This window comes from Pristiophorus japonicus, chromosome 1 (genome assembly GCF_044704955.1).
Source record: "Pristiophorus japonicus isolate sPriJap1 chromosome 1, sPriJap1.hap1, whole genome shotgun sequence".
In the NCBI taxonomy this organism is placed as follows: domain Eukaryota; kingdom Metazoa; phylum Chordata; class Chondrichthyes; family Pristiophoridae; genus Pristiophorus; species Pristiophorus japonicus.
This window is the reverse complement of record NC_091977.1, coordinates 505,927,929-505,954,425: the sequence shown is the minus strand read 5'-3', so window position 1 is coordinate 505,954,425 and position 26,497 is coordinate 505,927,929. Positions and strand designations below refer to the sequence as shown.

The 26,497-nt window shown below is 49.0% G+C and overlaps 1 protein-coding gene across 1 annotated transcript in view; it reads left to right on the top strand.

The window, feature by feature from the left end:
- The window catches only part of adgrb1a (adhesion G protein-coupled receptor B1a), a 691,398-nt gene that overhangs the window by 59,721 nt on the left and 605,180 nt on the right, over positions 1-26,497 (top strand). The gene's annotated exons all lie outside the window — the stretch shown is intronic.

Here is a 26,497-nt window from a genome sequence, read left to right as displayed (position 1 = left end):
AAAATTTGGTTGCCGGGCGTGATGATGCACTCCAGTCCCTCCGGTGCCCACCTCTCGCGGAAGGCCGCGAGCGTACCGGTGGACACCGCGTGCTCCATCTCCAAGGACACCCTGGACCGGATGTAAGAGCGGAAGAGAGGCAGGCAGTCAGGTTGAACGACCCCCTCGACCGCCCGCTGCCTGGACCGGCTGATGGCACCCTTGGCCGTGCCCAGGAGCAGTCCTACGAGGAGGCCTTCGGACCTACCCGCTCCCCTCCGCACAGGGTGCCCAAAGATCAGGAGGGTGGGACTGAAGTGCAGCCAGAATTTCAGGAGCAGCCCCTTCAAATAATGGAACAGGGGCTGCAACCTCGTGCACTCAATAAAAACATGGAACACGGACTCCTCCAGACCGCAGAAATTGCAGGCGGCCTGGGAGTCCGTGAACCGGCTTAAAAATTTGTTGCACGGCACTGCTCCGTGCACCACCCTCCAGGCCAAGTCCCCGATGAATAGTGGGAGGACCCCTGCGTAGAGTGCCCTCCATCGGGGACCCCCGCCTCCTCCGGACGGCAAGATGGTACGCCATGGCGTGTCCGGACGGCCGGCGAGGATGGCAAAGTTGAGGGTGTGCAGGAGCAGCCCGTACAGGAAACCCCTCCGCGCGGAACTGAAAGGCACGGAGGGGATTTCCCCGAGGCGGCTCAAGTTGTGAGGCGCCGGCCCCCGAGGGAGGTTCCGGGGTTTGGCGCCGATGAGGAATTCCGTCCGGACGGGGGTCAGTTCGGACGGGATCTCCCCACGTGCTTGAGCCTCCTCGATACACCTAACGGAGTCAGGGCCCAGAGCTGTTTTTAGCGACTCGATGGCATCGGCCGCGCGGCGGACGTTGGCAGAATTTAGGCGCCGCGCCAGCGTGACTGGCGCCATCCAGCCCGCTCCTCCGCCATCGAGCAGGTCCCTGACCCTGGTCACCTCACCAGCCACAGCCCTCTCTTCCGACCGCCACATGAAGCCTCGGCCGTGGAGGTACGGATTCCCGAGCAGCGGTTCCTGCAGGACGGCCGCCACTCCAGCCGGCGGAGAGCTGCGCTTGGTGGAGACTTTGTTCCAGACCCTGATGAGTTCCCTGTAAAAGACAGGCAGCTCCCGGAGGGCGGTCCTGGCACCCCCCAAGTTCACAAACAGGAGCTGCGTGTCATAATTGAGGTCGAGCTGCTGGCGGAAGAAATACCTCGCCAGAGCACACCACCTAGGAGGGGGCTCGACGTAAAGGTATCTCTGCAGGGTCTGAAGACGGAAAGTCGCGAGCTGGGCGCTGACGCACACCAACGACTGACCGCCCTCCTCAAGCGGGAGACTCAAGACCGCGACAGAGACCCAGTGCTTCCTGTTGTTCCAGAAGAAGTCCACCAGCTTCTTCTGTATCTTGGCGACAAACGCAGGGGGAGGGGTCAAAGTGACCAGCCGGTACCACAGCATTGCGGCCACCAGCTGGTTTATGACTAGCGCTCGACCCCTGTAGGACAGCACTCGGAGCAGTCCTGTCCAGCGCCCTAGGCGAGCGGCGACCTTGGCCTCCAGCTCCTGCCAGTTCGCCGGCCAGGCTTCCTCGTCGGGGCTAAGGTAGACTCCCAGATAGAGGAGATGGGTCGTGCTCCAGGCAAAAGGCCTGAGCTCCTCCGGCAGGGAGTCCACCCGCCACTGACCCACCAGGAGTCCGGAACATTTCTCCCAGTTGATCCTGGCGGAGGACGCGGCCGAGTAAATCTCCTGGCACTCACGCATCCTCCGCAGGTCAGCGGGATCCTCTACCGCGAGGAGCACGTCATCGGCGTAAGCCGAGAGGACGACCTCCACGCCCGGCCCTTGCAGAGCCAGTCCCGTCAACCTCGTCCGCAAGAGGCGCAGGAAAGGCTCCACGCAAACGGCGTATAACTGGCCGGACATGGGGCATCCCTGGCGCACCCCTCTCCTAAAGCGAAGGGGCGCCGTCAAGGACCCGTTAACCTTAATCAGACACTCCGCGGCGGCGTACAAAAGTCGGATCCGGGCGACGAAATGCGTCCCGAACCCGAAAGCGCGCAGAGTTCCGAGCAGATAGTCGTGATCCACCCTGTCGAACGCCTTCTCTTGGTCGAGGGATAGGAAGGCGACCGACAGACCAGCCTCCTGGGAGCAATGGATGAGGTCCCGGACCAGATGGATGTTGTCGTGGATTGTCCGGCCCGGGACCGTGTATGACTGGTCGGGGTGGATCATGTGGTCCAGCACGGCACCAAGGCGAGCAGACATCGCCCTGGCGAAGATTTTGTAGTCCGTGCTGAGGAGGGAGACCGGGCGCCAGTTCTTAAGGAGGCGGAGATCGCCCTTCTTAGGCAGCAGGACGATGACTGCCCTGCGCCAAGAGAGGGGCATCTCCCCGGTCGCCAGACTTTCCCCCAGGACCCGCGCGTAGTCGCCCCCCAGGACGTCCCAGAACGCCCTGTGGAACTCCACGGTCAGCCCGTCCAGCCCCGGGGATTTTCCCCTCGAGAGCCGGGCGAGGGCACCGGTCAGCTCCGCCAGGCTTAGCGGAGCTTCCAGATTTTCGGCGCCCTCCGGGCTGACCTTCGGCAGGTCCTCCCACAAAACTCTACGCGCTTCCTCGCTGGACAGATCCGGAGAGAACAGAGCCCCGTAATATTCACGGACCCTGTTGTTGACGCCCTCCGGATCCGAGACGAGAGAGCCGTCGTCGGCCAGCAGCGTCAAGAGCTGCTTACGGACACTCTGCCTTTTTTCCAGCGAGTAGAAGAAGGGGGAGCCGCGGTCCAGATCCCGCAGGAACCGGATCCGCGACCTCACGAACGCGCCTCGGGACCCGACGAGCTGCAGGTCCTTCAGCGCGGCCTTCTTCGCTTCGTACACCGTCCGCAGGGCCGGGTCCTGGACGACTTGACCGAGACGGGCTTCCAGGTCGAGCACCTCTTTTTCTAGGCGCCCGACTCTGGCCGCCCGCCTCTTGGTCGACCCCCTCGCGTACTCTTGACAGAAGACGCGGACGTGAGCCTTGCCCACGTCCCACCATAGCCTCAAGGAGGGGAAGCCCCCCTGCTTCCTTCTCCAGTCGGACCAGAATCGACGGAACGAGTCCTGGAACCGCACGTCCTCCAGCAGCCGGTTGTTAAAGTGCCAGTACGCGGACCCCGTCCTCGCGCGGAGCGAAGCGAGCTCCGCCCACACCAGGTGGTGGTCCGAGCACGGCACCGGCCGCATGGAGGCCGCCGGGACGCAGGAAACGTACGCCCGAGACACGTAAAGGCGGTCGACCCTAGACCATCCAACTCCAGGCCTCACCCAAGTAAAGGCGCTGGAGTCGGGGTGGAGATTTCGCCAGACGTCCACCAAGTCGAAGGACCCGACCAGGTCCCTCAACTTCTCCATCGCCGTCATGCACTGCGGGGCACCGGAGCGGTCCCTCGCCTCGAGGGTGCAGTTAAAATCCCCCCCGAGGACAATGCAGTCGCCGACGTCGACGGAGCCAAGAAGAGCGGACACCTCTTCAAAGACGCGCGTTTGCTGCGGGCCGGGATGAGGGGCGTACACGTTCACGAGATGGAGCGGCACGTCCCCCAGGCGAACCGTTACGTGCAGCAAGCGGCCTGGCACGGGCTCCTCGACCCCCAAGATCTCCGGCTGAAAATGCGGGCCCAGCAAGATGGCCACCCCACTTGAAATGGCGGTGAGGTGGCTCATGCGGACCTCTCCTTGCCATTCCAGGAGCCACGTGGCTTCGTCTCCCGGAACGGTGTGGGTTTCTTGCAGGAAGCACACCGCGTATTTCCCCTCCCGCAGGAGCGAAAAATTGTCAAATCTACGGCGTGCCCCTCTGCCGCCGTTGATGTTGAGGCTGGCTATGGTTATCTTCATGGCAAAAGCATAGTGCAACCTCTACCTTAACCTATTGTGGGGGAGGGAGCGGAGTCTTTTGTTGAACTCCGCTCCCTCCGCAGCCCAGCGAGGAGTCCCTCGAGCTCGCGCAGCTCAAGGTGCTGCTCCTTTGTCAAGGGCCCGCCCGCGGCCAAGGTTTTAACGGCGGCGCGGACGGACCCCTTGATCAGCTCCGGCTCGGACCATTTTTCCAGGGCCAGTCGGGCTTGGTCGCGGCGACCCCGGCTCTGGGCCAAAAAGTCCCGGAGTTCCTTTGCAGGAACGAGGAGGGCCTCAGCGGCGGCCGCGAGCAGATCCACCGCCTCCCTGGCGGTGGTCTCTAGGTCTTCACCCGCGTCCCCCACCGAGTCCCCGTCCTCCTCCGGGAGGTGGCCGCCAGCAGCCGGCCCATCGACCGCACAAGGTACGGCAAATGAACCGGCCGCTCCAACCGGCCCTGGCACTGCCCCGATCCCACCCCCAGGATCGTCGGCAGAGGAGTCCCCACTGGGCTCTTTTAAAAATGGTGCCGGGTCGGGAAATGACAGCGGAAGGGGTTCCCCCTCCGCCCCAGGAACCGGAGAACAAGGAGAGACCCGGCCATAGGAAATCCCCAGGCCCTCCAAGTGCTCCAGCTCCAAAGTAAGGGGCGAGGGTGGGTGTTCCTCCCCCTCCCCGCTGCCACCCCCCGGCCCAGCATCTACAGTATCATTAAAATCAATTGTTTCATTCTCTGCCGGGTCGAGCGTCTCCCGGGGGAAGTTGGGTATTGGCTGGGCGGGCTCAGGTTCGGCCTTTTCGGCCTCGCCCGCCTCAGTCCCCGGGACGCCCGGCCCGGCGGCTACGCATTGCTCCGCGGTCCCCACGCCCCCCACGACAGGCAGATCTTCCACTCCATCCCCGGGAGGCAGAGGCTGGGCAGCCTCAACTGTCTCACCCTCCCCGGGGAAAGACTCCTCGCGCCTGCAGCGCAATTTGGGGGCGCTGGTGGGGGACGCGGGACACGCGGCGGGCACCGACTCCTCCGCGGAGGGATGTTGTTCCCCCTCCGCGTCATTGGGGCGGTGCCTCTTTTTGTTCCTGGGGGCGCGCGGAGTCAGGGAGACCTCCATGTCTGCCGAGGCCTCCCGCTCCGCCCCCCCCTTTTCCTTTTCTTGCCCGCGCCCGGGCCCCTCTGCGGTATTGGTCAAGGGCTCGGGCACGGGCTCGGGGCACCCCGCGCTCGCCGGTGGCTGGGTTGGGCCGAGCGCGGTGGTCAATCCTTCTGGCGCACTGAGGGGACCCGCCTCTAGATGTTTCTTCTTGTTCCGCGCCTTCTTTCCGCTCGGACGCTCTCCCTCCCCCCCGCCGGAGGCCCTGAAAACAAAGGCCTCCGACGATGCCCGCGCACCTACGGCTCCCGGCACGCGGACGCAACTAGGGGGAGGGGTGGCGGCGGCGCCAGCCTTGGCCGCCTTCGATGGTTTGGCGGCCTTGGAGGCGGGGCAGTTCTTGCGAACGTGCCCCACCTCCCTGCAGGCATGGCACCGCACGCCGTCCGACGTCCAGAAGACGCGGTAGGCAGTCCCCTCGTGCACCACATTAAAATCTCCCTCCGTCGTGTCCTCCCGCGCCAGCCGGACAAAGAGCTGGCGGCGGAAGGAGAACACGTGGCGCAGGCTGTTCTCCCTGAGGCCGAGCGGTATGGGGTTGATCCCCGACCTTACCTCCCCCAGTTGTTGTAGGTGAGGGAGGAGGAGCTCAGCGGGAACAAAGGGCGGGACGTTCGACACGATGACCCTCTGCGCGGTGGCCTCGAGAGGATCCACCGGCAGGAACGTCCCGCCCACCGTGAGCCCCCTTTCGAGGGCCAGGGACACCGCCCGCTCCGACCCCAGGAAGAACACGGCCTTCCCAGACATCTTGGAGGCTGCGACAATGGCCGAGGGGCCGACTACCCCAGCCATCGCCCGCACGCACTCCTCGATGGTCATTGTGGGGTGAGTGTAGCTCTTGACCCCGTGTTTTCTAGTAATTAATCTAAATGGTGGCAGGGCAGCGGGTGGCGCAGGAGGGGCCGTGGAAGCGGTTGCCACCTGCGCATACGTCCTTGCTGGCCCTGCCACCGGCGTGGATGGGGTCGCCATCACGGGGTCCCTTTAAGGGCTACACCCACCCCAAAGTCACAGGCCTTAATGGTCTTAATTGGCCTCGTAAATTAACTGAGCAGAGGAGCTCTTAACGAGGTACCTCTCCCCTCGTTGACAATTGGGGAGAGGCCTTGCTCCCTCTGCTCAGTTGTCTTAATTGGTTTTTTTTGCAAATTTGGAAGGAAGAGGCCTCAGAGAGAGAGGGGAGAAACAGAGTAGCAGAGAAAGAGAGAGGGGGGTGGGAAGGGGGGGGGCTGCGAGGGCAGGTCTCTCCTCGCAGCTGTGGGTGGGTGCACTCCCCAGATGGCAAAATACAAAAGTCCTTGGGGTGGTCTTCAGGTGGGGGGAGAAGATGTCTTCACCTGGGGTAGCTGGAGCCACCAGGCACTCCTAACGATCCTTAATTGGGTGATTAATGAAAATCTTCAGCCTGGTAGCTCCAGCTATCCCAGGCTAGGCAATTGGGGGTGGGGGGGGTTTCAATTGTGGGGGGGGCCTAGTTGTAAGCACAGCCCCCACGCACACTACCACACACACACACACACCCCCCGCGATGTTCCGGCCCTCAGTGGTCTTCTTTCCTCCCCCCACCGATACAACAAAGTCTTTTTGGGAAATGCACCCACACCCACCTGTAGAATGTAGAGTCTCCCTCCTTCCACACTGACTGGATGTTGTTGGTCTTTTCCCCCTCTCTCCAACTCCTTGCAGAATGGTAATAAAGATGTTGAAAGTTTTCTGCTTTTTCCTCCTCTCCCTCTGGATAGAAGTTGTGGGTGAAGCCCCTTCCTTCCTTCTCTTCCTGGGCTGGTCTCAGGGCTCTCCAGGCAGGAGCTCAAGTTGATAGCTGCCTCTCTCACTGCTCACAGCTCCAACTGAGCAGGACACGCCTCCACTGCTCTACCATTGGTCCTTGTGCATGAATCCCAAAAAGTTAGTTTGCAGGTGCAGCAGGTAATCAGGAAGGCGAATGCAATGTTGGCCTTCATTGTGAGAGGGATGGAGTACAAAAGCAGGGAGGTCCTTCTGCACCTGTATAGGGTATTGGTGAGGCCGCACCTGGAGTACTGCGTGCAGTTTTGGTCACCTTACTTAAGGAAGGATATCCTAGCTTTGGAGGGGGTACAGAGACGATTCACGAGGCTGATTCCGGAGATGAGGGGGTTACCTTATGATGATAGATTGAGTAGACTGGGTCTTTACTCATTGGAGTTCAGAAGGATAATGGGTGATCTTATAGAAACATTTAAAATAATGAAAGGGATAGACAAGATAGAGGCAGAGAGGTTGTTTCCACTGGTCGGGCAGACGAGAACTAGGGGGCACAGCCTCAAAATATGGGGGAGCCAATTTAAAACTGAGTTGAGAAGGAATTTCTTCTCCCAGAGGGTTGTGAATCTGTGGAATTCTCTGCCCAAGGAAGCAGTTGAGGCTAGCTCATTGAATGTATTCAAGTCACAGATAGATAGATTTTTAACCAATAAGGGAATTAAGGGTTATGGGGAACGGGCGGGTAAGTGGAGCTGAGTCAACGGCCAGATCAGCCATGATCTTGTTGAATGGCGAGCAGGCTCGAGGGGCTAGATGGCCTACACCTGTTCCTAATTCTTATGTTCTTATGTTATGTTCTTATGAGATGACTTAGCAGGGGAAGGCACCAGCAGCCAGGTTCATGGCACCGTGGGTGGCTCTGCTGCACAGAAGGGTGGGAAAAAGAGTGGGAGAGCTATTGTGATAGGGGACTCTATTGCAAAGGGAATAGATAGGAATTTCTGCGGCCGCAACCGAGACTCCAGGATGGTATGTTGTCTCCCTGGTGCAAGGGTCAAGGATGTCTTGGAGAGGCTGCAGAGCATTCTGGAGAGGGAGGGTGAACAGCCAGTTGTCGTGGTACATGTTGGTACCAACGATATAGGTAAGAAGCGGGAAGAGGTCCTACAAGCTGAATTTAGGGAGATAGGAGTTAAATTTAAAAAGTAGGACCTCAAAGGTAGTAATCTTTGGATTGCTACTAGTGCCACATGCTAATCAGAGTAGAGGGAGCAGGATAGTTAGAATAAATATGTGACTTAAGCAGTGGTGCAAGAGGGAGGGATTCAAATTCCTGGGACATTGGAACCAGTTCTGGGGGAAGTGGGACCTGTACAAAAGGGACGGTTTGCACTTGGGCAGGACTGGAACTGATGTCCTTGGGGTAACATTTGCTAATGCAGTTCGGGAGTGTTTAAATCAATATGGCAGGGGGATGGGAACCTATGCAGCAAGATAGGGCGAAGTAATATGGAGTCAGAAACAGATGGTAGAAAGGTAAAAAGCAATAGTGGAAGGCCGAGTAAACAAAGGCAAGAAACAAAAAGGGCCACACTACATCATAATTCTAAAAGGACAAAAGGTGTTAAAAAAACAAGCCTGAAGGCTTTGTGTCTTAATGCAAGGAGTATCCGTAATAAGGTGGATGAATTAACTGTGCAAATAGATGTTAATAGATATGATGTGATTGGGATTACAGAGACGTGGCTCCAGGTTGATCAGGACTGGGAACTCAACATCCAAGGGTATTCAACATTCGGGAAGGATAGAATAAAAGGAAAAGGAGGGGGTGTAGCATTGCTGGTTAAAGAGGAGATTAATGCAATAGTTAGGAAGGACATTAGCTTGGATGATGTGGAATCTATGGGCCCAAGTTTCGAGCCACGCCTAGAACGGCGCAGTCCCGACCTGGATGCCCGTTTTTTGCGTCACAAAGTGCGCCTAAAATAAAACTCCAGATTCTCCACCTCCCTGCAGTTCCTCTGGCCCTCGGCGCAGCCCAGCAGGAGCTGTAGGGGGCGGAGCCAGGTCCCTGCGCTGAAAACAGTGCCGGGACCTCTGCACATGTGTGCTACAGTGGGCACACAAGTGCAGTAGCTCGAGGCGCCCGAAACTGTGTGGGAGGGGCCGAAGCACGCAGCCCCTAGCCCTGGCCGAATGGCCTCACTGGGGCTGCGTGCATAAGGCTCCTCCCACGGCCAGCTCCTGCTTCCTCCCGACCCGACTCCCGCTTCCCGCCCCCGTCCCGGACCCGACATCCGCTCACCCCCCCCCGCCCCAGACCGGACCCGACACCCGCTCACCCCCCCCGCCCCAGACCGGACCCGACACCCGCTCCCCCCCCCGCCCCTGGACCGGACCCGACACCCGCTCCCCCCCGCCCTCGGACTGGACCCGACACCCGCTCAGCCCCCCCGCCCCAGACCGGACCCGACACCCGCTCCCCCCCAACCCCCCCCCCTCCCCGGATTGGATCCGACCTGACCTCCCTCCCCCCGACCTGACCTCCCTCTCCCTCCCTCCCTCCCCCTGATTCGAACCGAACCGAACCGACCTCCCTCCCACCACCCCCCAGACCCGACCCAACGCCACCTACCTGTAAATCTGATGCTGGGGACGGACCCTGCCCGAAGTCTCGGGCCCGGCCTGTTCAGATTCCCCCCCCCTTCCCCCCCACCCCCCGCAATCTCCTTCCCCCCCCACAATCTCATTCCCCCCCATCAATCTCCTTCCTCCCCAATCACCTTCCCCTCCCAATCTCCTTCCCCCCCCAATCTTCTTCCCCCCCAACCTCCTTCCCCCCCAATCTCCTTTCCCCCCCAATCTCCTTTCCCCCCCCAATCTCCTTTCCCCCCCCAATCTCCTTTCCCCCCCCAATCTCCTTTCCCCCCCCAATCTCCTTTCCCCCCCCAATCTCCTTCCCCCTCCAATCTCCTTCCCCCCCCAATCTCCTCCCCCCCCAATCTCCTTCTCCCCTGCCATCTCCTTTCTCCCCTTTCTCCCCCTCCCCCCTTCTCCCCCCTCCCCCTTCTCCCCATCCCTCCCCCTTCTCCCCCCACTCTCCCTCTACCCCCCTCCTCCCCCTCCCCTCGCTGTCAGAAACACAGACACTGACAGACAGAGAATGAGAGACACACAGACAGACAGAGAGATAGAGACACTGACAGAGACCCACTGAGTGGGGCATCCCAGCACGCTGTTGGAGGGCTCCCGGTGCTGCAGTCGGTAAGTAGAAAATGTTTTATTTATTGATAAAAAAAAAATTATTTCTTATTAATTTTTTTGATTGATTTATTGGTTGATTTATTGATCTATTTATCATTTATTATTGATGATGGCTCTTTATTTGTAAAACTGAAGTGTTTAATGTTTGTAAACTTCCCTTTAAACACCCCCCCCACCATTCCCTACGCCTGATTTGTAACCTTTGCCTGATTTTCTAAAGTGTAGACAAGGTTTTTTTGAGCGTACAAAAAGTCTTCACTTACTCCATTCTAAGTTAGTTTGGAGTAAGTTTCACTGACGAAACTTTGAAAACAGGCGGAAGTGGCCAGACACGCCCCCTTTTGGAAAAAAAAATTCTGTTCCAAAGTGAAACTGTTCGAACTGACTAGAACTGGAGCAAACTAAATGACGAGAATTCCGATTTCCAAGATACTTCGTTCGACACCAGTTGCTCCTAAAAATCAGGAGCAAATCATGTGGAAACTTGGGGCCTATATGGGTAGAGCTGCAGAACACCAAAGGGCAAAAAACGTTAGTGGGAGTTGTGTACAGACCTCCAAACAGTCGTAGTGATGTTGGGGAGGGCATCAAACAGGAAATTAGGAGTGCATGCAATAAAGATGCAGCAGTTATCATGGGTGACTTTAATATGCATATAGATTGGGCTAACCAAACTGGAAGCAATACGGTGGAGGAGGATTTCCTGGAGTGCATAAGGGATGGTTTTCGAGACCAATATGTCGAGGCCATCTTAGACTGGATGTTGTGTAATGAGAGAGGATTAATTAGCAATCTCATTGTGCGAGGCCCCTTGGGGAAGAGTGACCATAATATGGTGGAATTCTACATTAGGATGGAGAATGAAACAGTTAATTCAGAGACCATGGTCCAGAACTTAAAGAAGGGTAACTTTGAAGTTATGAGGCGTGAATTGGGTAGGATAGATTGGCGAATGATACTTAAGGGGTTGACTGTGGATGGGCAATGGCAGACATTTAGAGACCACATGGATGAACTACAACAATTGTACATCCCTGTCTGGCGTAAAAATAAAAAAGGGAAGGTGGCTCAACCGTGGCTATCAAGGGAAATCAGGGATAGTATTAAAGCCAAGGAAGTGGCATACAAATTGGCCAGAAATAGCAGTGAACCCGGGGACTGGGAGAAATTTAGAACTCAGCAGAGGAGGACAAAGGGTTTGATTAGGGCAGGGAAAATAGAGTACAAGAGGAAGCTTGCAGGGAACATTAAGACGGACTGCAAAAGTTTCTATAGATATGTAAAGAGAAAAAGGTTAGTAAAGACAAACGTAGGTCCCCTGCAGTCAGAATCGGGGGAAGTCATAATGGGGAACAAAGAAGTGGCAGACCAATTGAACAAGTACTTTGGTTCGGAATTCACTAAGGAGGAAACAAACAACCTTCCGGATATAAAAGGCGTCAGAGGGTCTAGTAAGAAGGAGGAACTGAGGGAAATCCTTATTAGTTTAGACAGGTTAGATGCAGGAAGAATGTTCCCAATGTTGGGGAAGTCCAGAACCAGGGGTCACAGTCTAAGGATAAGGGGTAAGCCATTTAGGACTGAGATGAGGAGAAACTTCTTCACCCAGAGAGTGGTGAACCTGTGGAATTCTCTACCACAGAAAGTTGTTGAGGCCAATTCACTAAATATATTCAAAAAGAAGTTAGATGTAGTCCTTACTACTAGGGGGATCAAGGGGTATGGCGAGAAAGCAGGAATGTGGTACTGAAGTTGCATGTTCAGCCATGAATTCATTGAATGGCGGTGTAGGCTCGAAAGGCCGAATGGCCTACTCCTGCAACTATTTTCTATGTTTCTATGTTTCTATGAATCCATGCTGATTGCTGTTAACTATGTTATTATGATGCAGATGACCCTTAAGTTTAATTCTGATAATGGATTTCTTTATTTTACATGGAATGGAACTAAAACTAATAGGTCTATGTTTGCCTGTGTCTATTTTGTAACCCATTTTGAATATACCTCTTCAGTGTCCAGTGATTCCCTCATAGAATTTAGAAGAATGAGAGGTGATCTCATTGAAACAGATAACATTCTTCCAGCGCTTGACAGGGTAGATACAAGGAGGATGTTTCCTTTGGCTGGGGAGTCGAGAACCAGTGGTCAGTCTCAGAATAAGGGGCCGGCTGTAAGAAGGACTGGTATTCGAGAATTGATGACAAAAGTTGTTGATTTTACTTGTTTCTCAAGAACCAAATTCTTTGCCCAGTTCACACATTGGTTCAATTAGCTCCAGGTAAACACTGACATGATCTACACAGATGTCTGATCCACCAACCCAACCCACCAATTTTCCTTGTTCACAGATTTTCCTCTGTGAAATCCCCACCGGACCACCACTGGCCAGAGATCTGGCTTAACATCTCCTCGGCAGGGAAGTGACTCGCATCATTCAGGGAGTCTCTAACAGTACAATTGAAATCAGAATTGGCACAGAGCAGGGAAATTAAGCCTACATTCCTTCCATTCACCATGCATTGATATCTCAATTTAATAGATTATTTTGCACCAGCTCAGGCATTCAATTGTTATTTAACAAATTCCTATTCTTTCCATTACAAACAATTCATGTTCAACAATTAAATGCAAAGCTCTGATCCAAGTGTGTAATTTCCCAATCACAGGATTTCATTGTTTGGTGCACTAACTACAATCAATTTGCTGCTAAATTCTATCCAAAGGTAGCAGCAAAAGTTTGAAGTCTAATCAATTGTATGTAAAGCACCTGCTTTTGTTTAGTATTTTCTTTGAGATTGGATTGCTGATTGAATGATTGGAGGCGCTGTAGTTCTAAAGATTTGCAAATTGGCCACTTTTTTATATTAGCTGTGAGAGAAGCCCTTATCCAAAGACGGGCTTTCTCAGCAAACCAGTTATCAGTTAACTGTTATTACTATAAAAGGAAAAATAAAAACATCAGCAAAGCCATTGGTGTTTGTTTGCTGCAAGACCGGCAGATTCAAACGTATGTTTTGCAGTGTCCCGGTTTCCTCAGTGTCTCCCTTTCTGTTGAGCATCACTATTTTCCTGGAGCATCCCTTTTAGTTAAATGCTTGGTTCTGCAATGAATTTTTGATGTGATTTTTCCATTAGATTCCAACTTACGTTAAAAATATTGACATTTTCCTGTTTTCCTCGGTACTATTCCCTGACAGAATCCTTTCCCAAATGTCCTGATTTTGGTAAGAAAGAGCATCCATTGTTTCCCAATGACAAAACAAAGCCTGCAAACAATACACGACATGCGATACATATCATCTCTAACTATACCATGTAGTCAGCTTGAGATACCAGGCGTCAGAGCATCTACGTGCATGATGCGATGGGCATTCTGCATTCAGTTAGTTATCACAACCAGCTTGGTCATACACACCACAAGATGTCACCATTGTGCTCTCTTTTATGCTGGCATCTGCAGCTGTCTGTTCATTGCAATCTTTCATTAATTTCTTCCAGTAATGACAATTGTTCCCCTTCCAAAATCAGATGCGCTATTTCAGCTTTGACTTGTCACAGGGTCTGGAATCTCTGCCATGTCACATGTTTTCTGCCCATCACAATCGTCTCATCATAATATAGCACACAGACCATTCCTTCTCATTATTCACTTCTTGCTCACTTTAACATTCCTCCTTTAAAAAGTGTAGCCTAAAACTTTCTGCACTTTAGATCAGATTCCGGCTCTCGGGACAATACAAGGTGTCAACACTAAGAACAAAGGTTTGCATTTATATCATCCTTTCAATGTAGTCAATGTCCAAAGAAGAAATGGATTCTGAAGAGGAGAAGGGTTAGGTCAGGAGACCGAAGACATGGTCAAAGCAAAAGGTTTTGAAGTTGGGGAGAGAGGAGGTAGAAAGGCAGACGAATTTAGAGGAATCCTGAAAGTAAGAATGAGTTGTCTGGTGGCACTAATTATTGAGCAGAAGGGGGAGAAGTGCAGGAGGGTTGATTTAGGAGACCAAAAGTCTCAGGCTGGAACCTAGGGCTCGAGGAATGTGCAGATGTAGGATGGTAGGAGGCTGTGGCTGCATTTATAATTGAAGATGATGGGCATGCAGAACTTTGTGTTGAACCAGATGAAGGTAGAAAAGATTAGGATGAGTGTGATTATATGTGAGGTGGAACTTGGAAGGCTGGCAAAGTGAGCATTACAGATGTTAAGCTTGGATGTGATTAAAAACATGAATAAATGTTTCAGCAGCACTGCAGGTAAAGTAAAGTAAGGTACAGGCGATGTGTGACAGGAAATATTGGTGATAGATATGATATGTTGTTGGAAGATTATCTCAGTGTCGAACAGTCTATTGAGGTTTATGGAAAACATGCCTCATACAATTGTTTATCTCTGTTTCTCTCTTCTGGAGTATTTCAACAGTCAGGATTTTCAAAAAGTAAGCTCGCAAATGCTCAAATTGCAAGAATTACTTGTATATGAAAATGCCAGATCAGTCAACATAGTGTATTACATTATTATTGAGCTGAGTGGTAACACTCACCCAAGTCAGAAGATTTTGAGTTCAAGTCCCACTCCAAGACTTGCGCAAATAATCTAGGCTGGCACTTCAGTTTTAGAATGCTGTATTGTTGGAGGGACCATCTTTTAGGTGAGTTGTCAAATTGAGGTCCTACCTGTCCAGTTGGTTGCAAGAGATCCCGTGGAACTATGTGACAAAGAGCAGAGAGTTCTGCCAGTGTTCTGGTTAATCATCCCTCAATCAACTCCACCAAAACACAATAACTGGCAGTTTATCTCATTTATAGTTTATGGGATCTTACTATGTACAATTGACTGCCAAATTTACCAACAAAACACCAATGACTATACCTTAAAAATAAACAACGTATTAGCTATGAAGTGCTTTGGAACATCCTGACTACATAAAATACACTCTATAAATGCAAATTCTTACCATTTTAATTTATTCTGATCCATAAATTAATAGCTCTGTATATTGTATTTATCACACATTACAATAATTTAAAAGTTTTTATTTAAATATTTAAAATTACCTTTCCTTTTCAGTTTGAGCAAATTTAAGGGCAGTGGGTCAAGGCTGGAAATGGCAATAATATTGATCTGACTTCAGTACCATGGACAGAGGCACATGTGACCTGGGCAGAGGCAAACCAATTACATAGAAACATAGGGGTCAAGTTTCGGCCGCCCGCTAGAACGGCGCACATTGGAGAAGCCCGCCTAATTTATGGAACAAAAATTGCGCCGAATACTTACCTCGCGATTCTCCGATAGATGTAGGCCCATTTCCATCTTGGCGCTGCGCAGCAGAAGCTGCTGGGGGCGGAGCTACAGCCCTGCACCAAAAACAGTGCCGGCAGCTGCGCGCGTGTGCAGTAGCTCCCTGCGTCCTGTCTCCGGGGGGACAACCTTATCCCAGGCCGAAGGGATGTCGCCCTTATCCCCGGCTGAGTGGCCTGCGCATCTTACCTCGGCAGCGGGGCCCGCCCGCCTGGCCTCTTGCTGGGGGCGGGCACCGCCCGAAGAATTCCTGGCAGCCGGCGTCGCCGTTGTCGGTGGCGGGGCCCGCCTGCCCGGCCTCTCGCTGGGCACGGGCCCAGCCCGAAGATTCGGCGGCGGTGGCAGCCCGGCATCGGCTGCGTGCGGGCCCTGCCCGAAGTCCTTGGTGGGGCCCGGCTTCTTCATCGATGGCGGGGCCCACCCGAAGAGACGTCGGCAGCCCGCCATTGGCTGCTTGCAGGCCCTGCCCGAAGTCCTCGGTGGGGCCCGGCTTCTTCATCGATGGCGGGGCCCACCCGAAGAGACGTCGGCAGCTCGCCATTGGCTGCTTGCAGGCCCTGCCCGAAGTCCTCGGCGGGGCCCGGCTTCTTCGTCGATGGCGGGGCCCACCCGAAGAGACGTCGGCAGCCCGCCATTGGCTGCTTGCGGGCCCTGCCCGAAGTCATCGGTGGGGCCCGGCTACTTCGTCGGTGGCGAGGCCCGCCCGAAGAGACGTCGGCAGCCCGCCATTGGCTGCTTGCGGGCCCTGCCCGAAGTCATCGGTGGGGCCCGGCTACTTCGTCGGTGGTGAGGCCCGCCCGAAGAGACGTCGGCAGCTCGCCATTGGCTGCTTGCGGGCCCTGCCCGAAGTCATCGGTGGGGCCCGGCTACTTCGTCGGTTGTGAGGCCCGCCCGCCTGCATCTCGCTGGGACGGGTCCCGCCGAAGAGACTTCGGCAGCCCGGCATTGGCTGCTTGCGGGCCCCGCCCAAAATCCTCGGCGGGGCCCGGCATCGTCGTCGTCTTTTCTCTGCCCCCCATCTTCTTCTCTTCTCCCCCACCACCATCTTCTTCTCTTCTCCCCCTCCATCTTCTTCTCTCCCCTCCCCCTCTTCTCCCCAGTGCTGCAGTAGGTGAGTAGAAATAATTTGTTATTTATTGAGTGATTTAAAATTTTTTAATTTTTAATTTTTTAATTTATTTCGATTGATTTATTGCTTTATTTATTGACTTATTTATCATTGATTATTGATGATGGCTCTTTATTTGTAAAAGTGAAGTGTTTAATGTTTGCAAACCCCCCTCCCGCCTACCAACTTTCGTTCCATACGCCTGATTTCTAAGTGTGGCAAGGTTTTTCTGAGCGTACAAAAATCTACACTTACTCCATTCTAAGTTAGTTTGGAGTAAGTTTTCGCTGCCTAAACTTGCAAAACAGGCGTAAGTGGCCGAACACGCACCCTTTTGAAAAAAATAATCTGTTCTAAAATGAAACTGACTCGAACTGGAGCAAACTAACGGCCGAGAATTGCAATTTCTAAGATACTCCATTGTAAACTAGTTGCTCCAAAAAAAAGGAGCAACTCAGGCCGAAACTTGACCCCATAGCAACATAGAAAATAAGTGCAGTTATAGACCATTCAGCCCTTCGAGCCTGAACCACCATTCAATATGATCTTGGCTGATCATGCAACTTCAGTACCCCATTCCTGCTTTCTCTCCATACTCCTTGATCCCTTTAGCCATAATGGTCACATCAACTCCCTTTTGAATGTATCTTAACGAACTGGCCTCAACAACTTTCTGTGGTAGAGAATTCCACAGGTTCACAATTCTCTGAGTGAAGAAGTTTCTCCTCATCTTGGTCCTAAATGGCTTACCCCTTATCCTTAGACTGTGACCCCTGGTTCTGGACTTCCCCAACATCGGGAACATTCTTCCTGCATCTAACCTGTCCAATCCCATCAGAATCTTATATGTTTCTATGAGATCCCCTCTCATTCTTCTAAATTCCAGTGAATATAAGCCTAGTCGATCCAGTCTTTCTTCATATGTCAGTCCTGCCATCCTGGAAATCAGTCTGGTGAACCTTCGCTGCATTCCCTCAATAGCAAGAATGTCCTTCCTCAGATTAGGAGATCAAAACTGTACACAATATTTACCAAGGCCCTGTACAAGTAAGACCTCCCTGCTCCTATACTCAAATCCTCTCGCTATGATGACCAACATGCCATTTGCCTTCTTCACCACCTGCTGTACCTGCATGCCAACTTTCAATGACTGATGTACCATGACACCCAGGTCTCGTTGCACCTCCCCTTTTCTTAATCTGTCACGTGGTTTAAAAGATCGTGGAATTATGGATGAGTTACGCACGTAACTACAATCTGGCCAAACCTCATCAATCTTTTTTTGGCCATCTAGCGATCTCTCCACCCGAACGTATTTCTGCCCATAAAACTGACCATAGCCCCAAGATAGAGAGCCTCACATATTAGTTTCCTGAAATTGGTCTTGCTCAGAAGTTTTCCTAAAATTACGATTAGATTTTCAGATGCAGCAGAAAACAAAAGTCATTTTTCTAATGTTTTATTGTAATTTGTTTAAGTGTTTTTTGAAAAATGTATCCTCGCTGCGTCCTGTACTGTATTTTCTGGTTCTTTTATGGGCCGAGATCTGTTTGTAGAGGTGCCTGTGGGAATGGGGCTTCAAAATTCAAAATGAACATGAGAGCGAATGATGGACTATGAATAGACTGAGAGAGTGTAATGAAGGAGACCATGTATCAATGAGTGAAAACCAAGAGTGTAATTGGATGCGAGCATTTAGTAATGAATTAACACAGTGACTAATGGTGGGGAGTTCATTTATTAATAAGCTAAGAGGGAGGATGTAACTATGGGTGGAGAGAATGAATTTAATAATGACTTAAGACAAAGACAAAGGCTGGGGAGTATGGGCTTGAAGTCAAAAGTACCTCAGCCAAAGGTTTTAACGAGGGTTGGTCCTTTAGCAATGGTCTTCAACAGAGTGTAACCGGGTGTAATTTAGTCATGAGATAAGAGTTGGGCGGGGGCATTTTGTAATGAACTAAGATAAAGACTAAGATAGCAGACCAATTAATATTGAGAGAGAATAATGGTTAGGGATAATTAGTAATGAGCTAAGTAATGAGTGTAACTCTGGGGATAATGGTCATTTAATAGTGACCTGAGAGAGAAGGTATTGCTGTAAATGGTCAGTTCATAGTGAACTGAGATAGAGAGTGTAACTGGAGTGGGATCATTTATAATGATATACAATTCAGAGTGTAATGGGGGGATCATTTAAGTAATAACCTAAAACAGAGAGTAATGGTGGGGGACATCACTTAGTAATGAGTTAAGACAGAGGATACAATTGTGCAGAGTCATTTAGTAATGATCTACAACACAGCTTGTAATGGGGCATTATTTAGTTATGAGCTAAGACAAAGGGCGTAATTACAGGGAGTAATTTAGTAATGAGATAAGAGATAGAATGTTACTGTGGAGCTAAAAGCTCAGAGAGAGACTATAACTATTATATGGGGCTGCTAAATTCAAGCGTTGAATTTCAATAAAATTGCCTTCTGATCACAGTAAAACTGACTTAATCATTTTGAAAGTATGTAATAAATATTTAACCAAACAGCAGCATTGACTGTTGCAGCGTTCAAATACCTCCCCCCACCACATGATGCATTGAGGAAAATAAATCAACTTTGAAAAATACTTGGCAAAGGTATCCTGATGATGGACATTGCTGGAAGCCAAGATACAAGTGCCATGATTACTGATCACATTTATTTAGAAATGTAAATGAATTGTTATAGAATTATACCTCATTGTTGTTCCTCACTGTATCTCCTGTAATCCTCCATAACCTGGACATCTGGATGATCCAACCTCAAAGAGCCACCCAGCTTCCAGACGTCTGTCACTTACTAGTTGATGCTGTGAAGGCTGCTTGGATAGATTTTCTCCCCTCTATAGCCCAACACTTTAACTACTTTGGTATTATACACAAGGGGCTGGACTTTCCCTAAAGCACCCCACCGCCGGGTTGCTGCACAAAAAGACCATTAAGATTCTTCAAATAACGCTGGGGCAAAATTCCATTAAAAAAGAGAAAAAAATACCACCCGGCGAGAAAATAGATCTTAAACGTAGATTCTCGACGGTTAAACGCGATCCTTGACAAAATGAACGGTTCTTAAACTGAATGGGCGGCAGGTACTCAAAATTTAGAGCGAGGGAGGGGGGGAAAACTCAAAAAAAAAATTTTCAATGAAACAAAAAATTAAAATTTAGAAAACATTCTCAAGACCCTTTTTAACTTAATCGTTGTGAAAGAATTTTAAAATAATGATAAAAAAACCTTTAACTTACCTTTCTTTGTGGGGTACTTACCTACCACCCTATTCCGGCAGATTTTCGTGGCCGTTTTTTTCCAATCTTACCTATCGGTCACCGCTGAGGCAAAACTTGGACCGTGGCGGTTTTCTCGGTGGTGCGCGTGGGTGGTCTACTCCCCAGCGGTATTTTGAAAATTACGGCGGAACTCTTTAAAAAATGAAGTGGGAACTTTCGCCGGGTGGATTTCCGCCGAAAAAGAGCTTTACCGCCAAGAAAACCGCATAAAATGAAGAGGAAGTCTAGCCCAAGGACTTTACCAGAATGAGAGTATGGAATGAATAGGCTGAATAACACTTTCTTTTCCAATTTTTCTTATGTTCTTCATTCAATGTATTTGTGCTAATGTCAACGGAGGCTTGAATATAAACTTGGGCCCCTATTTCATGCATCTGTATGTTACCAGGCAGATTAGGATATTTGACTTGTGAGATTACATGAAAACTTATAAACTATATGTTTCACAAAGAAATCTATGAAACTTGTTGTATGCTCTTAGCGGCAGGTTCAGAAGAGATTTATTAATGTGCTGAAGGAGTTCATATTTCGTGGAGATTTCCTAAAAGACCAAATCTTAAGTATTACAGTTGCATCTTCATTGGTTGCGAAGGAACTTCTAAATTTTTGTGTTTTCCCCTCAACCTTTTGTTCAAGCTACTAAGATTAATGCTTACTGTCAATCTAATATTGTGTAAAGTTTTATGTTTCTTTATTGGTGACTTATCTTTCTTAGCTTGTATATGAGCCAACTTTAAAAGTTGCTCAATTTTGATTGAGTTTTCTTGGTGTTATGAAAGCCTAATAATGTACTTGAACGTAAGGCAGAATGGAGCTGGTCAAGTGCCTTCAAGCAATTGTCTACCTGTGCCATAGTGTTCCTATAGTTTTTCTATGAAGTTGACCCATTGTCCACTGAGATAGTCAAACCTTGCAGTTGACATTTGTTTGAAATTGAGCTGAGTGGGTTGAGTCAAAAGCAAAATATTGCAGATGCTAGAAATCTGAGATAAAAACATGAAAATGCTAGAACTGTTCAGCAGGTCTGGCAACATCTGTGTAGATAGAAACAGAGGTAACATTTCTGGTTTGTGACGTTACATAGAAACAGAAAAAAAATAGAAATTTACAATGCAGAAGGAGGCCATTTCGTCCCATCGTGTTCACGCCGACCTTCAAAGAGCCACACGGACCTCGGTCAGCAGCCCTGAAGGTTACATATAAACCTATGAACAATGGCGGAAAGGTAAAGAGCACCCAGCCCAACCAGTCCACCCCACACAACTGCGACACCCCTTACACCAAAACATTCTACACTCCACCCCAGTTTCACCACTGTTTTTATATTAGTAGGTTGAGTTACTATCTTCAAAATGACTTGAGATAATAGTATGCACAGATCAGTACCATGATTAGCCCCATGCACTATAACAGTATAATTTGGGATGAACCAAACAACCAGCACAATTAATCTGAAACTGCAGTGAAGATGAAGAGCTACACTGGCACTGACACCAAATGTCATGTTTTAAGCTCACCTTTGAAATCCCATCCTTTACGTGGTTATTTTCGGACACCATAACCTCAGCTTTTAAGCCTTTTGCAATGAAAGGAACCTCTTATTGAAGAGCATTTTATATGTAAGCCTTGCTTGCAGTTCTGTGCAGAGAATATCAAGTGTGACTAGTATAATGGATCAAATTAGGCAAGAATGAATGAGCTTAGGCAGCTATTATGTTCCGCATCTCATACAACTCCTCTCTTGAATCGTTTAAATCAAGGGTACACTGTAGATGCTACGTGCTTCAATATTCAGGAATGGGTGACTTGGCAAATGAAATAGTTTGAGGCTGAGACACTGACCTGGCAAATTAATAATTTATATGTTCCTGTTAAGAGAAACAGATAACTATTTAGATACTCTTAACATTGAAATAGTTATTATACATTTAATTTTAGGTGCTGAAATTAATTTTTGGATCAGTGCCAGCACTTGAGTTGATTCTAAAAGGACCTAATGCACATAAGTCGCACTCCAGAGCCTTGAGTACAGAATCTAGGCTGACACTTCAGTGCAGTACTGAAGAAGTGCTGTAAAGTCTGAGGTGGTGTCTTTTAGAAGAGACGCTAAACTGAGGTCCTGTCTGCCCTATCCGATGGAAGTAAAATATTCCCATGGCACTATTCGAAGAAGAGCAGGGGAGTTCTCTTCGCTGTACTGGCCAATATTTATCACAGAACCAACAGCTAAAACAGAAGTTCTGGTCATTTATCTCATTGCTATTAGTGGGACCATGCTGTACACAAATTGGCTGCCGTGTTTGCTACATTACTTCAGTGCCTGCACTTCAAAAGTATGTCATTGACTGCACTTTGGGATGTCCTGAGGTCATGAAAGGCACTATATAAATTTAAGATTTTTTTCCTTTTTAGTAACAAGGTATTAATGTCACTTGGAAGCATTGAGAATTTCTATGTGCTTGAAGGAGCAATTAACTAATAACTAATAAGCAATAACTAAGAACCTGATAAAATAACGTGTCAATAACAAATTACTTTGATGTGAAAAGGTTGTTAAAAAGTCAACAAAAGTCAATTTAAATTACATTTTTTGAAGTCTATCATCTTTATAACAGTGATGATGGGTAAATTCGGAAATATGAAACAAGAAGCAATGTAGGAAATATAGCATAGTTGTTGAAGCATAGTGGTTATGTTACTGGACTAGTTATCTAAGAGGCCTGGAGTAATAATCTGAAGACATCAGTTCATATACCACCACAGCACCTGGGGGATTTAAATTCAGTTACTCTTTTAAAAATCTGGATTTGAAAAACTAGTATCAGTAATGGTAACCAGGAAACTACCAGATTGTCGTAAAAACCAAATTTGTTCACCTAATGTCCTTTAGAGAAGGAAATCTGTCGCCCTTACCCGGTCTGGCCTATATGTGATTCCAGACCCACAGCAATGTGGTTGACTCTTAACTGCCCTCTGAAATGGCCCAGCAAGCCACTCAGTTGTAACAAACCGCTGCAACAAAGTCAGCACTGTGGGAGTACCTTCACCACATGGACTGCAGCGGATCAAGAAGGCGGCTCACCACCACCTTCTCGAGGGCAATTAGGAATGGGCAATAAATGCTGGCTTTGCCAGCAACGTCCACATCCTGTAAAAGAATAAATAAGTATTGACTCAAATTACAAGGAGTTTTTCAGTGGGGCTATGTGAGTCATGACAGATCGTAAAAGATCTGATTGAGCAAGAAAAAAAAAGAAAAAAACAATGGAAATGCCAATATAAGCACCCTGTTGTCACTCATAAGTTAAGGAACATTAAAAAGCAAGGAAAAGCTGTAACAGCCCATCAAGTTCATTCCTTTCACTGATCACATACAGACCACTTGATTTCCCAATCTACTTCATTCCCACAGTTTTCTATTTCTCCAAATGTATATCAAACAAAACTCCATAACAGATACTTAAACTTCCAACCTACTTTATAACACCCCTCCCCAGTACCATACTTGATATAATGCTCTAAGGTGTCAGTGGGTCAGGAACCATCTTGTTCCATACAACATTGGCTCATAAATTGCTCGCAAAATAATGGTGAATTAACGGCAACCACCATTAATAATTTGTAAAACATCAATCAGTTTGTGGCAAAGAAGAGATACGCCGTGAGTTACTATTCTCCACAAATTGTTGGACGATTCACGTCGCTCCGCCGTTAGCTTCTACAAAATTTCAATGTCGCCGTGAGTCCCCCCATTCATATTAATTACATGCTGTGAAATTGCTAGATTTATGCCATTAATGCAAATTAATCTCTCCATTTAGGGCTGGTAATTCATGTCATAAGGAGTCAGTTAATGGGGTCATTTATAGTCCTAACATGCCTTTCAACCGTGGAGACTCTGAAAGGGAACAATTAAACTATGGAGTTTCACTCCCGCAGGTAGTAAATTGTTCCTAGAGGTTTTTAAAAAAACGTTTAATCTATTTTAGCAATATTTCTATGCCAGTCTTGCTATCCACACTCTTGTTAGTGTCAGAAGGCAATAATTTTCAGTATGCAAAGCTGTTTTCACTCTCAGAAATGTAAATTAGATAAATTTATTTCAGAAAATTACATCTTTGGCTACAGTACATGAGTAATTTAAGACATGACATGGTAAATGTAGCATGCTTGGGAGGAAAAAAGGTGACATTGGACCTACAATTCTCTAAGCTCTCCACCACTAGAATTTTCCTCGTCTCATGTCTCGGTCTATTGTAAAGTAATTGAAAGACATTGATCGCTATGATTAGTATTGTATTCTGCGACTTATCATCATCATAGGTAGTCCCTCGAAATCGAGGAAGACTTGCTTCCACTCTAAAAGTGAGTTCTCGGGTGGCTGTACAGTCCAATGCAGGAATTACACTCTCTGTAATAGGTGGGGCAGACAGTGGTTGAAGGAAGGGGTGGGTGGGGAGTCTGGTTTGCCGTATGCTCCTTCCGCTGCCTGCGCTTGACTTCTGCATGCTCTCGGCGATGAGACTCGAGGTGCTCAGCGCCCTCCTGGATGCCTTAATTTTAAAATTCTCATCCTTATTTTTAAATCCCTCCATGGCCTCGCCCTCTCCCTATCGTTGTCATCCCCTCCAACTCTACAACTGCCCCAAATCTCTGCGCTCTTCCAATTCTGGCCTCTTACGCATCCACAATTTCCTTCGCTCCTCCACTGGTGGCCGTGCTTTAGCTGCCAAGCCCTAAGCTCTGGAATTCCCTTTCTAACTCTCGTTGCCTCTCTACCCCTCCTCCTTTTAAGACATTCCATAAAACCTACCTCTTTGATGAAGCTTTTAGTCACCTGTCCTAATATCTCTATGTGGCTCGGCATCAATCGCTCCTGTGATGTGTTTTCGGATGCTGTATAAATGCAAGTTGTTGTTCTTCATCTCTCAATTCCACTATGTTACTGACCATGATGAATATGTTGGTTCAATACTTAAGACTTCAAGAATGTTTGTACATTTTGCACAAATACCCTGCCAATCATTCCTAACTTCTCGAGGACCAACACAACAATTCACGAACACAACTAGGTTACAAAGCCCTCCTCTTCTGTTCGTTCTTAATTTTTTTCTTCCTTTTTCTTTCTGTCTCTCTCTCGCTCAATCAATTCTCTTTCTTTCCCTCTCTTTACTTTGCTTTTCTTCTCTTTTTTGATGCTAATTTATTTCTACCCTAGTAGAATCTGAAGGGTAAGTTTAAAAAGTCCAGTTCATCGTGTCACTTGCCACGAGATGCCACAATCGAGAAATCTCTTGACCATTATCTCCAGTTATCCTTAGAAATTTTAATCTGACTTCTAAGTAGAGATTCAACCAGTGCGCTTTCAAAAGTGTTGATTCACACAGCATTAATTGCTTTAGTAATCATAGAATCATATCAGAGAAACTGACAGCACAGAAGGAGGTCAATCGTGCCTGTGCTGCTTCTTTGAAAGAGCAGCCATGGTAAGTCGCACATCACTGCAGTTTGTCTGTAACCCTGTAAGTTCCTCATCCTCATCCAGCTCCCTTTTAAGATTATATATGGAATCAGCTTCCACCACCTGTTCAGGTAGAGTGTTCCAGATCTCGAAAACTCTAAGTGAAAAAAATTCTCCTCATCTTCTTGCTAGATCTTTTGCCAGTGATTTTGAATCTATAACCTGTAGTTATTGAACCACTCGCCAGAGGGAATCTTGTTTACTCTATCAAAACCTCTCATCATCTTGAAAACTTCTATTAGGTCATCTCTTAACCTCCTTTGTTCCAAGGAGAACAACCCTAACTTGTCCAACCTCTCCTCACATGTGACTTGGACAGGTTAGGTGAGTGGACAAATGCATAGCAGATGCAGTATAATGTAGATAAATGTGAGGTTATCCACTTTGGTGGCAAAAACAGGAAGGCAGAATATTATCTGAATGGTGACAGATTAGGAAAAGGGGAGGTGCAACGAGATCTGGGTGTCATGGTACCTCAGTCATTGAAAGTTGGCATGCAGGTACAGCAGGTGGTGAAGAAGGCAAATGGCATGTTTGCCTTCATAGTGAGAGGATTTGAGTATAGGAGCAGGGAGGTCTTACTGCAGTTGTACAGGGCCTTGGTGAGGTCACACCTTGAATATTGTGTACAGTTTTGGTCTCTAATCTGAGGAAGGACATTCTTGCTATTGAGGGAGTGCAGCGAAGGTTCACCAGACGAATTCCCGGGATGGCTGGACTGACATATGAAGAAAGACTGGATCGACTAGGCTTATATTCACTGGAATTTAGAAGAATGAGAGGGGATCTCATAGAAACATATAAAAACTGACGGGATTGGACAGGTTAGATGCAGGAAGAATGTTCCCGATGTTGGGGAAGTCCAGAACCAGGGGTCACAGTCTAAGGATAAGGGTAAGTCATTTAGGACCGAGATGAGGAGAAACTTCTTCATTCAGTGAATTGTGAACCTGTGGAATTCTCTACCACAGAAAGTTGTTGAGGCCAGTTCGTTAGATATATTCAAAAGAGAGTTAGATGTGGCCCTTATGGCTAAAGGGATCAAGGGGTATGGAGAGAAAGCAGGAATGGGGTACTGAAGTTGCATGATCAGCCATGATCATATTGAATGGTGGTGCAGGCTCGGAGGGTCGACTGTCCTACTCCTGCACCTATTTTCTATGTTTCTATAACTGAAGTCCCTCATCA